The sequence below is a fragment of the Ascidiella aspersa genome, chromosome 8 (genome assembly GCF_963924565.1).
Source record: "Ascidiella aspersa chromosome 8, kaAscAspe10.2, whole genome shotgun sequence".
Classification (NCBI taxonomy): Eukaryota; Metazoa; Chordata; class Ascidiacea; order Phlebobranchia; family Ascidiidae; genus Ascidiella; species Ascidiella aspersa.
In genome coordinates this window covers 8,660,909-8,667,021 of record NC_139454.1, presented here as the reverse complement: position 1 = coordinate 8,667,021, position 6,113 = coordinate 8,660,909, and the positions used below count along the sequence as shown (strand labels likewise).

At 33.9% G+C, this 6,113-nt stretch overlaps 1 long non-coding RNA gene across 1 annotated transcript; it reads right to left on the bottom strand.

Annotated features, from left to right (window-relative positions):
- Positions 1 to 2,464: 2,464 nt before the first annotated feature.
- LOC146135650 (uncharacterized) lies at positions 2,465 to 5,654 on the bottom strand. The gene is made up of 3 exons (XR_014501628.1): positions 5,579 to 5,654; positions 3,046 to 3,123; positions 2,465 to 2,525 (listed from the first exon to the last, which is right to left on the bottom strand). It is a non-coding gene; the product is annotated as an uncharacterized LOC146135650 (long non-coding RNA).
- Positions 5,655 to 6,113: the final 459 nt, after the last annotated feature.

Below are 6,113 nucleotides of genomic sequence, written 5' to 3'. Positions count from 1 at the left end.
AAAAATCGCCGCTTTGAGAATTGGCACATTAGCCGCATCTCAAAACAATGATTGAAATTGTGTTTACAGTTAGAAGCCGCTTTTCGTGTACTAATATGGACAGATTCTAACTTCCTTGTAGGAGATAAGTTGAGAGAGAAAGGCGATAAGCCAACACCCGTGTGACGAAATTACTATTAGATAATGTAACAATTGCCGTGTCATTGCTGCGTCATAATCTTTTTCTCGCACAGAAAATTTCTCTTCTAAGTTTTGTGTATAAAAAGGATTGCTTACAAAAATAAAATGTCCAGTTCTCAGGATCAGCTTGCCGGCATTAGCCGGTTTGCCCATAATAGCCAACACAAACTGTGTGGAATTGTAATCAGACAACAGCAATACTTATTGAAGCAATAGCGAGGTTGATTGCCGAGGCAAATTAGTTTAATGAGACTTGTAATATAAACCCACATGCTTCAAACCTATAGACTGACATATTGGGACGTTAAGTTACCACACATCAACTATGCAATTATATATTTCATAAATTACTGCCTTCATTACTAGTATAAAGAATGCTATTTTGTTGTTTTACGCGTTTAAATTAATGCATTAAATCGTATATAATATTTAAATTTTAGCAACTTTCTCTTGGCGATAAAACACCTCATGCCAGAAAGGTTGTTCGGAAAAATCCTCGACCAATGGTGCCTGGTGAATTAGCAATTGTTTTTTCAGGCAACACTTTTGCACCCTACTGTGTTCCTCAGGCAAATCAAATGTTCATTTTAATATGCAAATCTGGTTTTGTTTGTTTTGAATATGCCGTTGGTTTTAATAAAATATGGTGAGACTAAAACACCGAGCTAAAATTTCGTCCAGTTCCTATTTGAACTGTTCGAGCTACAGGTGTTTAACGATTATCGCGATCGGCTATGAATATGAATATCGGTTATCGTCCATTTAAACCATTAAGCCCATAGTCAGTGACATCAAGTGTAGCATCGCTAGAAAGGTGACATCAAGACCTATCCCAATTTGTTGGTTAAACGGTTGGCAAATGTTTTTATCTTGTAATATTTGGCGAATATTAATATTCAATATTGATATTCTTTTAATTTTTTTGGATATTTATAACATATAGACCTGTCTTAGTGTGGTGGTTAAATATTTTTTTCCTAAATTCTGAATAAATATGTTTTTTTATGCCATTGACATTTTAGGATGAGATATGGCGAGATTTTGTAGGTTCGCTAGCTCTTGGCTGACGAGTGACATCATCAGAGAGGTATCAAAGGCTTGTAAAGTTAACATTATTGAATTCATTGAGGTGAATTCAAAAACAAAAATTGTCGACAGTCCAAAACAAATGAAATGTGTGTTTTACTCGGCCTTGAATCGCTGATTGTGTCCAACTCAACATTGAAAGTTGGGGAAAGTAGGTCGCCTGAAACACAACAATCATCGAGCCTCACTTCGCTTGCTGTTGATTCAACTTGGTACACAGACGACTCTGCATCATTTCGTATAATCGGAAGGAACTAAAAGCAAAAAAAGTAAGGTAAGCCCATGGACAAACATGTGTATGCGGCAGAACTGAACTGCCTGCTCCACGAACGTCGAACCGATATCAATTACGTCAACGTTATCTTGCACTAAAGCCATGTGGCTAAAGTAAACATTTAACTTACCTCCGAACTACTGTATGATGCAAAAGAGTTGTCATGAAAAACAACTGTCAGTTTACCAGACACCAACGTTCAAACGAGTCGAGGTTTTTTCCGAACAACCTTACTAGAATGGGATGCTTCATCACCTAGGAAAATTCACTCACGATTTAAACAGGAAATTTTGTCATTAATGGCTGTTTTTCCTCAATTTTATTCGTAAAATAAAAAAATGAACTTTGTGTAGCAATGAACACAATAATTTATATTATGAAAAATAAAACTGCAGAGTTGCCGTGTGTTAGTTTAACAGCCTACTTCGTTTGAATAACCCGAGTTTTTCTCTTTGATATTTGGAAGGTCAAAACAAGAACTCTGCAAGAAAACCGACGCATGGGTTCAGAGAGGTTAAAACATTGCATTTATCATAATATGTGCGAAGTAAGGCTTAAATGTTACGATATTGCAGCCTATGTAATGGGCTAAAAACGATAATTAAAAAATGAAAAATTAATGCTTTACTAATGGATGTTTTTTCGCATCTCAAAAGACAACTTTACAATGAAATGAAAAAGGTCATATTTGAAATTGGGAACAAAACTTTCGGAAGTCTTTATAGCTTAGTTAGTTGGAAGAACATAATAAGGAAAACTGGTATTCTAACAACACAAGTCTAACGTTATATGAAACAATATTTGCTTTTGTGAAATAACTAAAGTTAGTGTTTAAGTATATGTCAACCCACGCTGGCATACTGAAGCATATTTGGTAATCCTAATATACAATGTCACAGAACCTTACTCACCTCAGGAGACGAGGCTTCGGTAGGGTGGACGTTGTCTCGACGGAGAGAGTCGACGCTAAATCACCATCAGCTTTCTGTTTAATGAAGGGTATAAAAGGTTTTAAAGAAAATGAAAGATCGAATCATATTAAGGTGTTAAGGTAGATGTGTTTTTTACAGAACGACGAAAAATTATCCAGTAATGTGCGCCTCCGTAGGGAGAGTTTGTTAAAACGTGAATAGAGTGGGCGCAAAATAACAAAAGCACATGTAAGGAGGTTACCACTCATAAAATGCTGAGAATCCCTAGCGTAAATTACTGTGGCAATGCATCACGTTTCCTTATAGGCTAAAATACTTTTCATTCAAGCCATAAAAGGTAATTTTGCTCTCGGAAGGGTGTCACTTTTTTGCTACTTTGCAGAGACCTTATGACTAAATTTTGTTAGAACAATTTTGTAAATTAATTGGAACTTGTGTTGTGCACATTTGCGTTACATCAACAGTTTTGTCTGAGATTTTGTCCGCGTTTAACAAATCGGTTATAACGGCCTGTTGGTTATTTACTAATAGGCGCAAGATGTATATTTACAATGTAGCATGTGGCTAACTTACCTCTGGACAAATAAGTCCGGAAGATTGGGAAACAATTTCGGCGGAAAATGTCAATGCAAAAGCAGCATCAGATGAGTTCTGTTGAAAACACAAGTAAGGAAACGATAATATTTAATTAATTATCATGAGCGCGGAAGCTTTTACTCCAAATAAGCGTTGTTAAACAAAATGTATGAAGCCTTTAAAACTGTCGCACCTTAATTACTTTTAAATATTATGCTGTACAATCCTTTACTTAAAATACTACACAATACAAACGAAGCTATAATATTTACGAGGACTCAACTTATTTATTTATATAAAATAAGCAAATGCCAGTAAAGTCACAATGGCAAATGACATAATAGAGTAGCATTTGATTCGCTTTTAATTTAATGTTTACTACTCAACCAAGAAATAAACATGAGTATATTTTTGGCAATTTAATGGACAGGAAAACCTAAAGAAGTTTAACAGGCACTACCCAATTTTCAGATATAGTTTTGAAAGAACTTTGCTAAAATTACAATATTTTTAGTACCATATAACAAATAAACCAAAGTGTAATATATAATAATAAAAAATTAACCTGGTAATCAACCCTATTTATAATAACCCAATTATTGAACCACCCATACAAATAGGGCCCTGAAAAATATACGACAACCGCAACCCCATAAAACGATGCTGGATTCATTTTGCAACAATTAAGCAGAAATTACTCACAATATAACCTATGATCTATCACACAAAGCAAATAGTTAAGCGTTACTCGATAAGTTGCTAAAAATTATGCGAGTCACCGGTGGGTCAAATCGCACTGGCTATAATATGGTTTGTATATTCTTGTCTGTTTTATCACTATATTCTTTGTCTGTTTTAAATTACATAAATGCAAAAAATGCCTCGTGCATACTAATTGAGTTTTGCTATGTTCCTGTCCTGTCTATGTATTAGGCAAATCTGATGAGCACAAAAGCGCAAAGCGGAAATGAAATGTTTTGTTACGTAAATCAGAACTTTCAATTTCCATTAAATTGGACTATAAATACCTATATTTCCGGCAATATGCGAATCTCTTTTAGGAGCCTAATGTGTCACTTCAAAATTTCTACCAATTTAACCAAATAAAAGCCATTTGTCTTGCATCGCAAACTTATACTGGATTTCAGCTGCATGTTTGCACACAAGTTCGAGTAAAACCAACCTATGAAACAGTGTCCATGAAAATCAGAATTGTGCACCTACAGGTTGGAGTTTTGCATCCCCATATGTAAATAATGTCACAAAATATTATACACCTGCTTCGCAACTTTTGATTAAATTGGCATAACTTACATTCAAGTGAGGGTTATGCTTCACACATAACCACAGTCACCAAAAAAAGCTAAAATTTTTTAGAATATAGAAAGGTAAAGGACTGAAAATATATATAATTCATTGTTTAGATCAGTGGTCGGAAAACTGTGGCCTGGCAGCCCAAATGTTGGTCTTTTAGGCTTTTTTTATATGCAAGGACCAATTTTTTTATAGTATTTTATTTCTATTATGCATTTGTGGGCCATGTTATAGTCGTACATTTGTTCTACTGTAATTAGAGTTGGTACAGCGAGTTTTTATCTTTGTACATTGTTGCATCACAGGGCCACCAGAATATACCACTCCCCTATTCTCTTAGCCAAGTTTAACTATGTAAGGATAAATTTTATTGCAAAACATCAATTTTTTTGCACAAATTTTAATCTGTTTACTTAAATCCATTCATACAAAAGACTATACGCATTCTATGGCATTACAAGTCATATGATTCATGAAGTCTACAGTATAATTTCTGTTAAAATAGAATATAAATACCGTTATTTATATCAATATTTAAATGTCTTTTATGATCATTTTAATTAAAGTTTTTAACAAAAACAGTATTCTTTTATGTTACTTGTGATTTAACTGCATTTGAGCTGGTTATGTGCATATAAGTTTGCTCAAGAACAACAGGTGTTGTAAGACTAATGTTTAATGTTGTACCTTTGTAACATTATACTCAGCATGGCAGAAAGCTGGCGACTTAGCGACTATGTCGGCCGAAGAATCAGACAGAAAACGAAGAAATTGGTCAAAAAAAAAAAAAATGTGGAAAAAAAATTTGTAAAAAATTTTAATTTTTTTTTAAAACCACCGGTTTAGGTATACATCACACATGTATTTAACAAAATCTACTAAACAAAATTATTTTCGGTTGCTTTTAAACAAAGCTTGAAGTATTTCCAGCCAATGTCCTAAACACAGTAATAGACTTGGTTTAAATGTCATGGATTTGTTACGAGGTAAGAATAGTAAGGAATTTTATTTTGAACAAATTTTTTAGCATTAAGATATACGTTTGGACTAATAACTGAAGATACATCAATAATACAAATAAATACAGCCATCCATGAAACTTAACTATCAGTTTCTAACCGTGAAAGGTTCTTTTTAGGTATGGAAACCCTCAATTTGGGCACAAAGAAACAAAACAAACTAGATGAAAAACTGCTCAAACATTTACAATCTGTACCTTCGGATAATACCCTTTTCATTCTCCTGTCAGCACCACATGAATTCATTTAAATAACCAGGATTGTGTTTCTCTTTCTCTGCTTCGGTTTTAGTGTTCTGCACAATTTTTTATATTACTTGTGTTAAGCCATACGGTGAGAGAAATTAGAAAAAATGGTTGATGGCCTGACAACAATAACAGAATATTAAAAGTGAATTTCATTTATTAAGTGACATTTGTAATGCTAAGGGTTACATTGTTTATTTTAAACATAAATTTTATACCTATTTAAATTATAAGTCAGCCACTTATTTTACCAAATTGAGGTCTTGGACACAATGCTTACCTTGATATTTGATTGCGATGCAGTATCATCCTGTCGTTCTTGGGCAATCTAGAGCTTAATTTTTATTGAGCAAAAAACAACTCGTCGATGGCCGCTAGATGGCACACTGGGCAAATTATTTGCAGATTGTGAATCAGGTTTGCTACTTCTGAAAAAACGTTGCTTGTTTCAACTACAATTATTTTGGACAACACAGGCTAAAACACA